General features: G+C 47.6%; 1 long non-coding RNA gene across 1 annotated transcript; it reads left to right on the top strand.

The window, feature by feature from the left end:
• Positions 1-4,781: 4,781 nt before the first annotated feature.
• LOC131515931 (uncharacterized) lies at positions 4,782-13,579 on the top strand. The gene is made up of 3 exons (XR_009263749.1): positions 4,782-4,991; positions 7,721-8,016; positions 13,231-13,579. It is a non-coding gene; the product is annotated as an uncharacterized LOC131515931 (long non-coding RNA).
• The last annotated feature ends 1,318 nt before the right edge of the window (positions 13,580-14,897 follow it).

Here is a 14,897-nt window from a genome sequence, read left to right as displayed (position 1 = left end):
GAGCCTAAATGTCCATCAACTGACGAATGGATAAAGATGTGGTTCACATATACAATGGAATACTACTTGGCAATGAGAAAGAGTGAAATCTGGCCATTTGCAGCAACGTGGATGGAACTGGGGGGTATTATGCTGAGTGAAATAAGTCAGGCAGAGAAAGACAGATATCATATGTTCTCATTCATATGTGGAATTTGAGAAACTTAACAGAAGACCAAGGGGAAAGGGAAGGAGAAAAAGAGTCCCTTTCTTACTCCAGTTGGGAAATTAGGGTTCAGATAATTAACTTCTGGTGCTTCTTAGACCCGTCAGACGAGGGGTCGTGTGAGCAGACTGAGTTTGCTTTTCCTGGTCTAGCATGTTCAGAAAACCTCTATTGCTGGCCAACTTGGCAGGTGCTCTGGAACAGAAGCGCTGGCTGCTAAGTGACAAATAGAACCTTCTATGGGTATGGTGTTGCCAACTGGCTCTCTTCCTGGCAGGTCCTCCCGGGGAGCACGTCTGTCCTCTGGGGCGAGATCTGGGGAGGGCTCCGGTGGCGAGAATGCCCCTAGGGCAGAACAGAAAGGATCGAGACTCTTCTGTATGTGACATTTCCTATTCCTCTTGTCACCTTTCCTGGAGTCCTCTAGGGTTAGAGGCTACAATGGACGTATCCAGGCCAGTGGGTCATGGGAAGTGGTTACATTGGGAAGGATGCCCCATGTCATTCACATGACCCACTCTGAGCATGTTAGGGGAGATCTGAGCCAGCTGTCCACGCTTTCTTTGTTGTCACCATTGCTGGTGCCCAGCATGACCCACAGGTGACTGCTACCTCCCACTGTGGGGTCATTAGGACTCTAAACAGGTGAGTCACCCCTGTCCACCTTGAATAGTCAAAGGGACTGACTGGTGTACTGGAAACTCCGTCCTGGCCTCCGTGCAAGGCAGAATAATGGTCCCCAAAGTTATCCACACCCTAATCCCTGGAACCTGTGAATATGTTACCTTATACTGGATGGAGCATTTTGCATGCCTGGGAGAGCCCAGGTCACAAAGGAAGTAGGAGAGGTTGAGAGGTGACCACAGAAGCAGAGGCCAGAGTGACGTGCATCATGGTGCAGGCAATGGACTCAGCCTCTAGAAGCTGGAAAAGGCAAGAAAGCAGATTGTCCCCTTGATCTTCTGAAAGGAATGCAGTCCTGATAACACTTTGATTTTGGGCCAGCGAGAGCCCTGTGAGAATTCTGACATCCAGAACTACAAGGTGATAAATTGTGTTGATTTAAGCCACCGAGTTTGTGGTAATTTGTTACAGCGGCAATAGGAAACTAATACGGCCATGTTGGGAGGTTGCTGCCCTCTGCCAGCAAGGCAGCTGAGGGTCGCCCGCCTCAGGCTGGCAGCCGTCCTGTTTTTATCTACTCTTGAGGGCTGAAGAACAAGGGAGTGGTGGTGACACGATGGGCTCTCCTGTTGCCACCTTATGTTCTGAAGGAGGAGGCGCTGGGCTTTGAAAACCCCAGGACACAGGGAAGACATCCATTTGTGGCAATACCCTGCCACCCAATATGGCAGAGAGATTCCACCCCAAGTCAGTGTCCCCCCTGCCGTGTGCCCTGCCACGAGCCGCCCAGACTCTTCCTTTGTTCTCCGCTCCCACCTGCCCCCTGCGAACGTCTCTTGGTTACAGAGCTTTCCTTAGCTGTGTCCGCCCCAGTCCCATCCGTGGAACTTCAGCTTCGGGTGACTCAGATGCAGATCTGGTTCCACACCCACCACAGTGGCTCCTGAAGGACAGGGGAAGAGCTTGCTGTGGTGTGCCCTCCAGGGCCACACTTGGACCATCACTCCGATGCACGGTGGCTTTGCGACCCTCCTTCCTGCCACTCACGTTCACGTCCACATCTTTGCGTAATCTCATGTCACGTTCCAGGGTCAACTTCTCTTCGCTCTCGTACCAGTCTCTGAACACAGTCATTCTTGCTCTCTTGTGGGGCAATTCTATGGGCATTCTGCATGATAATCCCTGCAGCCCGTGTCTTCCGAGGCTAGTTCTCTTATATCCCGTTCCTCCAGCCCTAGTAGAGTCCAGAAAACTGCCCGCCTCCCCCGTCTCCTTTACAGCTCTGCCACCATCAGATTTCCCCTGCCACTTTCTATGCCTGCCCCAGGATTAGCTATGGACTGGATATATCAGGCCAGCCCAGTCCAAAGCAAAACCACATCACTCGTTTTAACAGAGAAAGTCCTATACGAAGAATTGCTCATTAGTTACTAAAGAACCAAAAAGGCCAGAATAAAATACACAGGCCATTTAAATTTTTTTTCATGTTTATTTATTTATTTTGAGAGAGAGAGCGAGCACGTGAGCACATGACTGGGGAAGGGGCAGAGGAGAGGGAGAGAGAATCCCAACAGGGTCCACGCTGTTACCACACAGCCGGATGCAGGGCTCTACTCCACACCCCCGGATCATGACCGGAGCCCAAACCAAGAGTCAGACGCTCACCCAGGAGCCCCCAAAATACGCAGATCTTAAGAAGTGGCAACTAGCATCCTTCAGGCTAGGGGGACCGAGGAAAGAAGTGGACATTGTCTCTGAGTTAAAGCAGATTTCTGTGAAGGGGGCACTGCTCGACTGAGGCCAGAGTCTCTGAACTTGGAGGAGGGTCTGGGATGCTGGGGCCCAGACTTCGGGGGAGGGGACCTTGGCCAGTTGGTGCTGGCATCCCTGAGTCTGCTTCTGCAAGCAAGGGCTGGACAAATCGCCCGGTGGATTCAGTTGCTTCTCCCAGAACACGCCGTGGCCACCGGGGAGGAACCGGAATTACTACATACTTTCTCCGAGGATTGTCGGATTTAGCAAATAAAAATGCGGAACGCCCAGTTACACTTCAATCGCAGATCAACGACGGATACTTTTTTGGTATATCTCATGCAAGACTGGGCACATGCTTATACTAAACACATACCTGTTATTGAGCTGAAATTCTCGCCGGGTGCCCCGTATCTTACTGGTCAACCGTCCTCGCTCCTGCAGCACTCCCCCAGCCTCCCTCCTGCACCCCTACTGCCAGACCACGGCAGTAGGCAGCCGTGAGCAGAGCAGGAAACCCGGTCCTCAGAGGGCTGCTGCAGCATCCTGAAGACAATCACAGAGCTTCACGACTGGCGCGGCGAGGCATTGTCACCTCAGCTCCTGCCTCCTGCAAAGTCTCTTGGACACTTATTTGACTGCTTGTAGCCATAGGCCAACTGTTGCTTGTGTGGACATTTAACACTGGGAAAGTCTAAAGATGGCAGAAATCGGAAGCTACAAATGACACACACAGACCCGCCTTCTTCCTGTGCCTCGGAACACGGGCCAGGCCCTCGCTCTCCCGTGACTTTGCTTCCTCGGCTCTTTCTGCCTTGGCCTTGAGGAGCCATGAGCAGAACGGGATGAGGGAAAGCGTAAGATGATGTGGGAGCCCGGACACACGTGCGGAAGTGCCCGCGCCCTTGGTGAAATGGCACCAACATCTCCACCTTTATTTTCTTTTCTGTCCTGGAAAAAAAATATATATATATACATATATACATATATGTATATATATACATATATACATATATATATATACATATATACATATATATATATATGTATATATATGACTTTTTCTTGTTCTCTGTCACAGAATGAGTAACATTCTGTAAACAAACATGAACAGACAAGCACCTTAACTTACGCGGCTGATTTCACAGCTCTTGGCGGGTCTCTGGCTTTTCCAACAGCTACGTGAGGTCCCCCGGGGATGCTGTTGGAAGAAAGTCAAGATGTGCTGGGTCACTTGCCTCAGTGGCTCCATGAATCCCCTTCCCCTCCAGGGTCCCTCCTTCAGTACCTTTGTGTTCAAGGGTCTGCTCACCTGACATCCATCCACCCGCTTTGACCATCTTACGTTTCATTTCAACGCCAGCCCCATCCCTACTCTTCCGAAAGGAAAACACACTCTCGCCCAAACAGATAAGCTTGTTTTATTGAGAAGTGCATACTTAGGGGATTACAGTCATCCCTTAATAACAGCTGAATGTGAGTAAGCCCTCGAATGGCCAGATAAGTCTCCCGGAGATCTTATCAATGTACTTTTCGTTTTCCAAAATGGAAGCAGCTTCTCTGTTTCTGGTTTTATGTGCGTCCTGTAGAAAGTTCAAGAAAAAAATATATATACAGATTAAATTACAGCTATGGCAACAGATCACCCTAGCGAAAGTCACAATTTAAAGTTGGGAATACATAAAAAAGAGGTTAGAGTGGGAGAGAGCCAAAGCATAAGAGACTCTTAAAAACTGAGAACAAACTGAGGGTTGATGGGGGGTGGGAGGGAGGGCAGGGTGGGTGATGGGTATTGAGGAGGGCACCTTTTGGGATGAGCACTGGGTGTTGTATGGAAACCAATTTGACAATAAATTTCATATATTGAAAAAAAAAGATTTAAAAGAAAATAAAGTTGGGAATACCGTTTTCCAGATATTTTACCAAGCACATTTACATAGCACCCCGCACATTCCTTCTGTTGTGATTTTATTTTAAAAAAAATAGCGTATTACTCATGTTAGCTAAGTTTTACTGCAGCAATAAATTAACTCTGGATTCTCAGTGGCTTAATAAAACAAAGATTTATTCCTCATGCTTTTCCAACGCAGATTGGCAGGGGCTCTGCTCTGCTCAGCCATTCTTGGAGCCAAGCTACTGGAGACTCTTGGTCTTGTGACCACACTGTCTGGACCGCGTGGCCTTCTCGGTTGCTGCGGGAGGGGGTAAAGGGACTGGACAGTCAGGCATTGGCGTTTTCCTGCCTCGGCCCAGAAATGAAACAAGTCACTCCTGTACATGTTTTGTGGGCCAGAACTAGTCCTATGATTCCACTTAACTTCAATGAAACTGAAAAGTATGACTTTCCACACGCCCAGAAGAAGAGGAAGGCCACATAGTGGTGAATGCTGGCGATGTCCCCCAATCATGGGTTCGTACTATACGTATTAATTTCTAATCTACTGTTTTCAGCCAACGGTTTGTCACGGGCATCTTTCCACGGGTCCTTGTCATTGTTAGTGACTGCACAGTATGTTATGGTGAGATTACATCAGCTCTTATTGCCATGACCCCGTATTAATGGTTGACTATTAAGTTGGTTTTAATTTTTCCCTAGTAAAAACAATGTTGGAAGGAGCATTCTTCTACAGTCTGTGTGCATTTGCTGGATTCTGTTGCCAGGGTGAACTCTCCAAAATGAAAGTTCCTGGTCAAGAAATATGCACATTTTAAAATAATTTGCTACATCTTGACCAAAAGTTTTTCAGAAAAGATGAATCCATTAAGTCCTGAGAATAATGATCAAAGTGCTAATGTCCCCAGATTGTTTCCAGGGCTAGAGAGTAAAATTCTCTGCTAAGACAATCAACAAAAATGGTATTTGATTTGAAGTATGTTATTTCTTTGCTGCGAATGAGAACAACATAGTTTTCATGCATTTGTTAGGGCTTTGCATAACTTCTTTGGTGAATTACCCCATTACCCTCTTAATCCTGTGAGTCTCTTTTTGCTTATTAATTATTGGGAGCTCCTTACATATTAATTAGATTATCAACCTTTGAGAAAATACATTACAAATATTTTCTCAACAGTTTATTTTTGTCTTGTAACTTTTTATGGGATTTAAAACTAATAAACACTTATTACACAATCTTTCCCTCCATCCCCCCGATTTGAAATGCTTCTCATCTGTACACTGGAGGTTTGCATATATCCTGGACCAAGTGTGTGTTTTCTGTTGCCAGCCTCACACTGTTGCTTTCTATTATAATGTGGTTTAAAATCGACCAGGGAACATTCCTCTTTCTTACTCTTCCTTTTCAAAAACGTCTTGACTATTCTAGTGCATTTACTCTTTCAGATCAATGGTTCTTAAAATTTCTGGTTTCAAGACTCCTTTGCATTTTTGAGCCTTCGTGAAGACTTCAAGGAAGTTTTGCTTTATGTGTGTTCTACCTACTGATATTCCCCTATTAGAAATTAATACTGAGAACTATTTGAAATATTTCGTTACCAAATCATTGAAAAATAAACGCCATGTAACTATTACATGTTAACACGAATGATACATTTTCTATAAAAAAGGGCTCCATTTTCCAAAATGAATGATTGAAAAGGAGAGAGGTATTGTTTTACATTTTTGCAAGCCTCAATCAGTCTCTGTCTCTCTCTCTCTCTCTCTCTCTTTTCCCTCTTTGGTGGTATAGCCCTGGTTACACAGTGGGGTCAGGGGGAAAGGGTACAGGACTCATGTGATCCACTTGGGTACCTCCTGGTGCTACCTTGACCAGTTGTGACTGTGGACAAATACGGGCAGCCACCCCGTCTGAGAAGTGTGATTATCGAGGGCTCAGACTTCTCAGGAGCAGGGGGTTGGGTCACCGCACTAGACAAGTCATGGAGACCAACGGAGGTGATATCTGACGGCAGAGTCTCCCAAGAATTGAGAGAACAAGTGCTAGGGCCTCGATCCCACGACCCTGGGATCATGACCTGAGCCGAAATCAAGAGTCAGATGCTCAACTGAGTGAGCCACCCAGGCGCCCCTAGAATTTGTGTATTTGTTTGTTTTTTTAAATCAAATTCTAAAAGTTAATTCTGCTGTAAATTTGGATGGAATGGACTTAACTGGGCAGAGAATTAATTACGGGCTGAAGCTTTATGTCTTAAATTTCTTTTCTGTCCTTTAGCAAATTTTTATAATGCTTTCTATGACATGTTCTCATGTTTTGTTAAGTGTATTATCAGGTATTTTATATTTTTGTTATGTCTCAAGACTCTTCTCTCACTTTTTCAAATAAATTCTCTTTAGGTGAGCTTATCCATTGCCATAGCCTCAATTAAAAAAAATATATATATTTATATATATGTATATGTGTATCTATATTTATGTATATATAAAAATATATATATATGTGTATATATATCCATATACATATATATGTATATATATGTATATATATATATTTGGATGATTCCAAATATATATATATATATATGATTATATATATGTATATGTGTATCTATATTTATGTATATATAAAAAAATATATATATATATGTGTATATATATCCATATACACATATATGTGTGTATATATATATATATATATATATATATATATTTGGATGATTCCAAAACCTGTGTCTCTCTATGCCTGATCATTTCCTGAGCTTCTCACACATATATCCGACCCTCTGTTTAATTTTGTTCTCATAATAAAGAATTCTAATGTTACAGGAAAGAGCACATTCATCTCAGGTAAAGCAGAAGACTGACTCTGGCAAAATCCATTGGTTTTCATGAGAACGTGATTTCCACTAAGTGGTCCCCAACACGTTCTGCATCGCCTACAGGATAAAGCCAAGCTCTTTGCTGTGACCCTTGAGACCCCTTCACCTACCAGCCCCTCCCCGGCTCCTCTCCTGGACAGCCGGAGCCCAAGACATGTCAAACTGCCCAGACCACGCCAGCCCATCCTCCATGTTTTTTCTCCTCAGCTAATGCTGTCCAATCTTCAAATATTTCTCAGCAGCCCCCAAGCTCCAGGCAGAGTTGGTTGTCATTGTTTCTGAGGTACAGGGTCCCTTGGTACGCACCTGTCAGAACAAGTATCTCATTGAGTTGCACTCAGTTTATGTGTCTGTCCATTTTTCTAGACTGCAAGCTCTTTGGGGCCATGCTCATTGTTGTGATTCTCTCACTAGCCCTAGTATCTGGCACACAGCGGACCCCAACTGCTGAATTGATCACTGAGTGAATGAATGAATGAATCAATCAATCAATCAATGAAACAGCATTTGCATGCTGAACTTTCAAACTGAACCTATAGAGTGATGGGAAATATCACACACATGAATGGAAAAAAAAAATGGCCTCAGGCATCCAGGTTTCATCGAACATCTCATGCAGTTTGACTTGGACTGATTACAACTTTGGAGAACGCAGAGCCAAGGTGAGCTTTAGAAAACCACAGGCTGTAACTAAGGCAGCGGATGACCTCTTTTGGGTGGGTGGGTGGCAGGTGAGCGTCCCTGTCCTCAGCCTGCTGTGCCCCAAAAAGTGCCATCAGAGCAGCCCAGGGACGGCGTTAGCCTTTTCAAACTTTCAACAAGGCAGCTCCCAGCGATCAGATTTTAACAGGCGATGAATCTCTGGATGGTGTTTGTGCCGCACTGAGTGTGTTGCGGTAATGAGCTCTATAGGATCCTATAGGATCAGACCGGCTGCTTGTGTTGTGTTCCGATTGGAAACCCAGTCACAGGGAGGCCTTAACGTGGTTCCCCATCCTGGGAAAGACCTTCCCTTTCCCCAGGGCCGTGCTCACCATGATCCTGTCCAGCTGCCTCTGCCGGGAACGTATGGCCCAGGACTTCCCCCTTCGCCTCCTGCCCCTTGACTCCTTCTGTGCTCTAGTGCTGACCCGCAATCTTTCCTGGAGTTGTATCATATCAAGGTCAACCTCGGCTCTCCCTGGGTCAGAAGCTCCGGGCTTTTCTGCGTCCGAACTCTGGCAGCGAAGCACCACCCAGTGGGGGTTACGTTTTCAGGGGCTGGGAGGTGGCTTCAGTGGGGAAGCCCCATGGAGCCCACAGAAAAGTAAGCACGCAGAGCAGGGGGAGGAGAGGTAGACAACAGGGGCCATGTGGGAGCAGGAGGTGCATCCAGTAAGGAGGCCAGGGACATGTGGAGTCTGGACATTCTGGGACTGTGTTCAGCAACGGAATTTGGAAAGGGACATATTTTACAATGCATGTTCAGGGGTTGAGCTTAGGAACCCAACAAATAAAAATTAAATCGAGGGGCACCTGGGTGGCTCAGTCAGTTGGGTGTCCGACTTCGGCTCTGGTCACGATCTCACGGCTCATGGGTTCGAGCCCCACGTCGGGCTCTGTGCCGACAGCTCAGAGCCTGGAGCCTGCTTCGGATTCTGGATCTCCCTCTCTCTGTGTTCTTCCCCTGCTCACACTCTGTCTCTCAAAAATAAATAAAGATGAAAAAAAAAAACCTTAAAAAAAATCAAATCGAATCTGGACAAGACACGTGGGATAACCTTAGGTAGGAAACAGGCCACAGAGTCACTGGGATTTTAGGGCCCAAATTCCCGAGGTACACCTCTTTGTTCTCTCCCTCTGTCCCTTCCTTCTTTCCTTGTTTGCACAGCGTCTGAGGCCCACTGTGTGCCACACGCTGGTCTGTGCAAGACGGGCCATGCAGCCCAGCACTAGTCCTGCCACCCAGGCCTGTCAAAGTGCCTGCATTTTATGTCTGTGAAGCTCCCAGACTCTCTGAGGTTGGACATTTTTTTTCAGTGACTTGGGAAAGGAAACACTTAAGGCTCGCCAACTTCTTCACCAGGTATCTGTGCAGAGCCTGAAGGTTACTGCTGTTATAGGCAATATGGCGACCGTGGAGATGTCCCGCTTGATACTCTGTTAGTGTTTTATGACTGCTATAGCAAATTAACACAAACTTGGCAGCTTAAAGCCACACAAGCTTATTATCTTACGGTTGTGAGTATCAGAAGACTAAAAAAGGTATACAGGGCTGGGTTCTTTCTGGAGGCTGTGGAAATGGAGAGAATCTATTTCCTTGTTTTTCCCAGTTTCTAGAAGCCACCTGCTTTCTTTGGCTCATGGCCCCTTCTTTCATTCCAAAGGCAGCAGCATCATAACATCCTAATCTCTCTCTCACTCTCTCTCTCTCTGACCTCTGCTTGCATCATCACATCCTCTCCGGCTCTGACCCTCCTGCCTCCCTCTCATAAGGACCCTTGTGATTACCCAGGACCCACTTGGATAATCCGAAATAATGTCCCCATCTCGAGATCCTTAACTTAGATTTGCAAAGTCTCTTTCAGCATGGAGGAAAGCATATTCCCTGGGGATTAGGACGTGTACAGCTGTGGGGGCAGACGGGAGAGCATTATTCCCCCCTCCAAGACAGGACCTGGCTGGGCGGAGACTTCGTTGGACCTGTATCACTGGCTCAGACTTTCCTGGCCCAGCCCCACTTCTCTCATAAGGGTGACTGTCCTGTGAAGGTGTCACTCCACCTCCCCATTAATGTCTGCTTTCTGGAAGACTGGAAACGTCACAGCTCACACGGCGTGGATGGCCCTGATGTATGAATAAGCCAACGGAAGCCCCACATAGTCCCCAATGTGGGGAAGCCCACATTGAAGTTTATCCTTTAATATTGGGTCATTGACGTTGGATGGGGCTGATGTGGTTCCTCTGCATCCCTTCGCAGATGAATCCTGGGGCGTGTCCAAAGTCTCTCAGCAGAGGAGGAAAGAATGGGGTAGGGCAACCTTCACACCATCTTTGGGGTGCAAAGAAAGGACACATAAGAACAGAAGATCTCCACCCTTTCCTTAGTCATTATTTTTCATCTGTAAAACTACTCAGAGGCAGGAGCCCTTACGCAGACTGTGGTTCGCAAACTATGTCTACATCCATTACTCCCTAGTTCCCCTACTCAGCCCCGTACTCCCATTCCCACTTGACTGACAAGGAAAGTGACAAGTGCACGAGTCCCAGAATTAGCGAGGGTGGAGGCAGGGGCGGGGGGCAGGCAGGCATGCCCTCGCTCGGGTCTCCGAGAGTCTGGAGAGCAGAGAGGAGAGGTCTGATCACGTACATTTCATGGAGGAGAAGCATGAGGCTCAGAGAGGCTGAGGGAGCTGTCCCGGGTGCCACGGCTGAGATGCCACGCCAAGGCTAGTGTTCCTGCTGATATATGGTGCTGTCACTTAGACAGCGATGCTGCTAATTATGCACTAATAGCTAGTAATTAATTAGGGAGAATCAGAGCGGGGGCCTGAGAGTTTGGAGAAAAATGGGAATCAGTAAAGAGTAGATCAGTGCCTTCACTGACTTCGTTTCATGTTTATTTCCCATTCATGTGCCACTCAGCGTGTCTCATATATTTTTAATGAGAACATTCTATTAATGCCACTGGGATTGATTTTTGAGGGAGCATTAGGAGCATAAGGCATGGTTGCCGTGTGTCATTGACTAAGACCAATTATCCAACCACATCTCCTCTGACCTTGACACTGGCCAACAAAAAAGAAACAGGACCCTAGCGTGTTTGAGGAACCCATGTCCCAGAATGGAATGTTCCTTCTGAATGGAAGCGTGAAGAGTGGGCCACAGAGCCAGCCCGTGTCTGGATGGAGCGAGGAGTCGGAGGGGCTGCTTGGCCCCACACACTCCTCCCCTCTCCCCTCTGGGCTCAGCATCCTGCAAGGCTCACAGGACACGCACAGAGCCTCTGAACGGACTCCAGCTCCGGTGATCTCTGTTCCTCAGTCTCCTTACCTGTATACTGGGTGTAATTCTCATACTTAATTCACATGCTTCCAGTGACGATTGAGTCAGTTAGTAAATGTGAAATGCTTAGAGCACTCCCTGGCATGTAATACGAGCTATTGAAGAGCTGGCTAATAGTATTGTGATTGCTGCTGCTGTTTGTGTCACGACTAGAAGAAGGAAAACATTATCAGGTCTCCATCTAGAAGAAGGAAAACATTATCAGATCCAGCAGAAGCATCGTACGGATTCCACACGTGGTGCCTGAGGTGTGTGACGAAGGCGTCTACTCAGATAATCTTCCGAGACGGCAGCTTACGATGAGGTGTAGAACATCCTCTTCACCAGAATTCTTTGGACCGCCCTCTGTTTGTCCAGAAGCACCAGCGATAACCTCCATCGTGAAGGGTGCCACCCAGTGGGTGCTGGTCTGTTGCCAACCGCCCTCTGTGTTTGCTGGTTCTTTTACCTCTGGGGCATTTGCACCTGTGTGGCGTTGAGCAAAGCTGAGTTGTTGTGGGTGATAAACGCCCGAGGAACTTGAGGTTCCACGGACAAGAGAAAGATGGCAGTAAGGAGATGTCACACAGAGGGGTGAGGGGGGTGGCGAGTTGACGGAACAAAACAGCAACGATAAAACATACAGGTAGTGGTGAGCCCAAGGAAGGCTTTGGACAGAACGCGTTCATGTCTAACGTGGGATTCGGAGTGGTTTGAAGTAGAATTTGGGACATAAAACCCCTCCTCTGTCCTTTCCGTGAAGCCACTGATACTAAAATTCATTTAGGGAAAATGCTTGCTTTTGATAGTAATCAAAGAGATGCAGGGGAAAGTGATGATCACTAATATGATCCCATGAAGGACGTACGAGTAATGGCACGGTTGTGACGAAATAATGGCTCCGACACTGTTCGTCCCAAGGTCACGGGGGCACCCCTTCGGGTAATCAGCCGTCTATATCAAAGTCATATACACGTGTACGTCCTTGAACTCGATTCTGTTTCTGGGGTTTCGTCCCAAGGAAACCATTTAGACGAAAAAAAATTCTGAATTCTGGAAGATCTTGAATGTTAATTGCAGAATTAACTTTAATAGGGAAAAAAGAAAAAGACTAGATCTTAGGAAAACAGTTAAGTAAGGAATTTTATGACCGCTCTATGGAAGCTTAGGTGGTCATTAAAATGGTAATTTTTAAAGCAAAGTGGAAAATGCTCACGATAGGACATTAACTATGGAAAAGGCGGACACATCGTTGTATTTATACCTTAATAAGCATGCAAGCTATGTTTGTGCATAACAAGGGTTAGACGGGAATACAGACAAATGAAGCCAGTTGATGTGTGGAGGGGTGGCATTGTGTGCCTGGGGGGTCACGTTTTTCAGATCCTTTGTTCTGGTTCAAGTTTACAGAGCCTGTGTCCCCCGTCCCCAGCAAGGGGCTGGTGTAGCACACAGGGCTCGGGCTATGGTGGGGCTCCAGAGCCAGGGTGAGGGCTGAGATGAGGCAAACATTCCTGGGACCGGATTAAGACGCTCCTTGGCCTCTGTAGCTGGGCCAGCGTGGTTGCAAGGTTGGGAGGGGTGGTCAACTCTGCACCATCAGCTCTGAGAATCCAGACAAGGTGAAATACACATGACAATACTCTCAGAGGCAAAGACATGGTTGGGGCCTTTTCGAGGACACCCATCTAATGGGAAGGGCCTGAGCGGGACACAAATCAGGGAGGACTCCATGGTGCTCAGGTCTGAGTTTCCCCAGGTGGGGCAGGGTGGGGGGTGACCCCCTGCCTGGTGGAATTATGGAGGTAAAAGTCGGGTTCCCCTGGCTTCTCTCTGCATTGTGTCTTTCCCAGGTGAGTGGATCCTAGAGTTACCCGTGGCATTGCCACAAGCCCGGAGTCCCTCTACAACAGCTCCAGGTTACTGGGGAGATGGCCAGAGGTTCAAGTGGATGGTGCACTCTCCATGCAAAGGGCGGGACAGCTGACATAAAACAAGGTGGGCTTTTCTGGGACAGACACCTGGGGTCAAAGGCCACTAGGCTGAGGACTTCTAATTCCGAGGAAGAATGTCTGGGGAAGGGAGCAAAAGGGTACTCCAGAAGCAATAGGATGTCAGTGGGGTTATCTCCTCAGAGTCCTATTCAAATGTCCGGAGAGCGGTAGCTGCCATACCTCCCAAAGAGCTTCACTCGTTCCTCTCCGTTTCTTCTTCTTTTTTTAATGCTTATTTATTTTTGAGACAGAGCGGGCATGAGTGGGGGGAGGGGCAGGGAGAGAGGGGCACAGAGGATCCAAAGCGGGCTCTGCGCTGACAGCAGAGAGCCCGATGTGGGGCTCGAACTCACGGACCGCTGGATCACGACCTGAGCCGAAGTCGGACGCGCAACTGAGCGCCACCCGGGCGCCCCTTTCCTCCCCTCTTCTCTCACCTCTTGGGAGGACAAAGCTTGCCCTTTAGGCCACTGGTGGTCAATCAGGGGTGATTTTACCCCTAAGGGATATTTGGAAACGTCTGGAAGCGTTTTTGTGTCACAACTGAAAGGGGTGCTACGGGCATCTGGGTTAGGCGGTTGCTGAACATCTTACAACGCCCAGGACAGGCAGCCCAGAATGTGGGTATTGCCCAGGATGAGAAGCTCCACTCTACACCCATCCTACTTACTGGGGTGCCCACCACTGGCCACCAGCGGCCAAGCTGATGCCGATGATGGTGTTGGTGGTGGTGGTGAGGCTGGTGTCATCCCAGACTTTTAACGCACATGTAGTTTGCATACATTTAATTCATCAGATCCTTCCAACCCAGCAAGGTGGGCAGAGGTTATCATTCCTATTCTGGAGGTGAGACCGTGTAGGTGGACAGAGGGCAATACTTTGTCCGAGGTCGCACGGAGAGCGCCAGCATCAGGCAGAACTGGTTTCGAAGCCTTGGTGTCTCGAGCCTTCTAATTGTATCCTTCTTCCACTGCACTGGTTGGATTCTGTGAATATAAAAAGAAGGAAAGCCTCACCACCGCTCTGAAAGCCCGCATTTGTCCCAGGCTTTACACATTAGTGCTGGAGCCAGGATTCCTCATTCCCAGACTATTATAAACAAACACACCGACGAGACACACAGAGACTTTTAGGGACTGGCGGGGTGTGTGGTCCTATGACTGACACCGTGGTGAAGCTGGGGACTTGGCTGCTTATCTACGTCTCCCGTGTTATCTTAGGTCAGTTAGAAAGCTACATGCCAAGAGCGACACCCGCTAACTTCTCTTTTTCTTGTAGTAGATGCTCCATAGTAACTATTGGTAACTACAAGTTTTATCGACCTTTTCCCCAGAGCTAAGTATGAATTAAGTGTAAGCTTACTTGGTATTTTCTTTATCCCCACCCGCCTCCCCCCCACTCCCCACCGTCCTAAAAAAGACTCGACTGAGTCCTGGGCATTTGCATGGAATTGATATCCCCAAGTTTTCACGATGCCTCACACCCCCAGTTGTGTTTTTCCTGAAAAACACCAAGCAGGATGCCCC

Source organism: Neofelis nebulosa, chromosome 7 (assembly GCF_028018385.1).
Source record: "Neofelis nebulosa isolate mNeoNeb1 chromosome 7, mNeoNeb1.pri, whole genome shotgun sequence".
NCBI classification, from domain to species: domain Eukaryota; kingdom Metazoa; phylum Chordata; class Mammalia; order Carnivora; family Felidae; genus Neofelis; species Neofelis nebulosa.
This window is presented reverse-complemented; position numbering and strand designations above follow the sequence as displayed.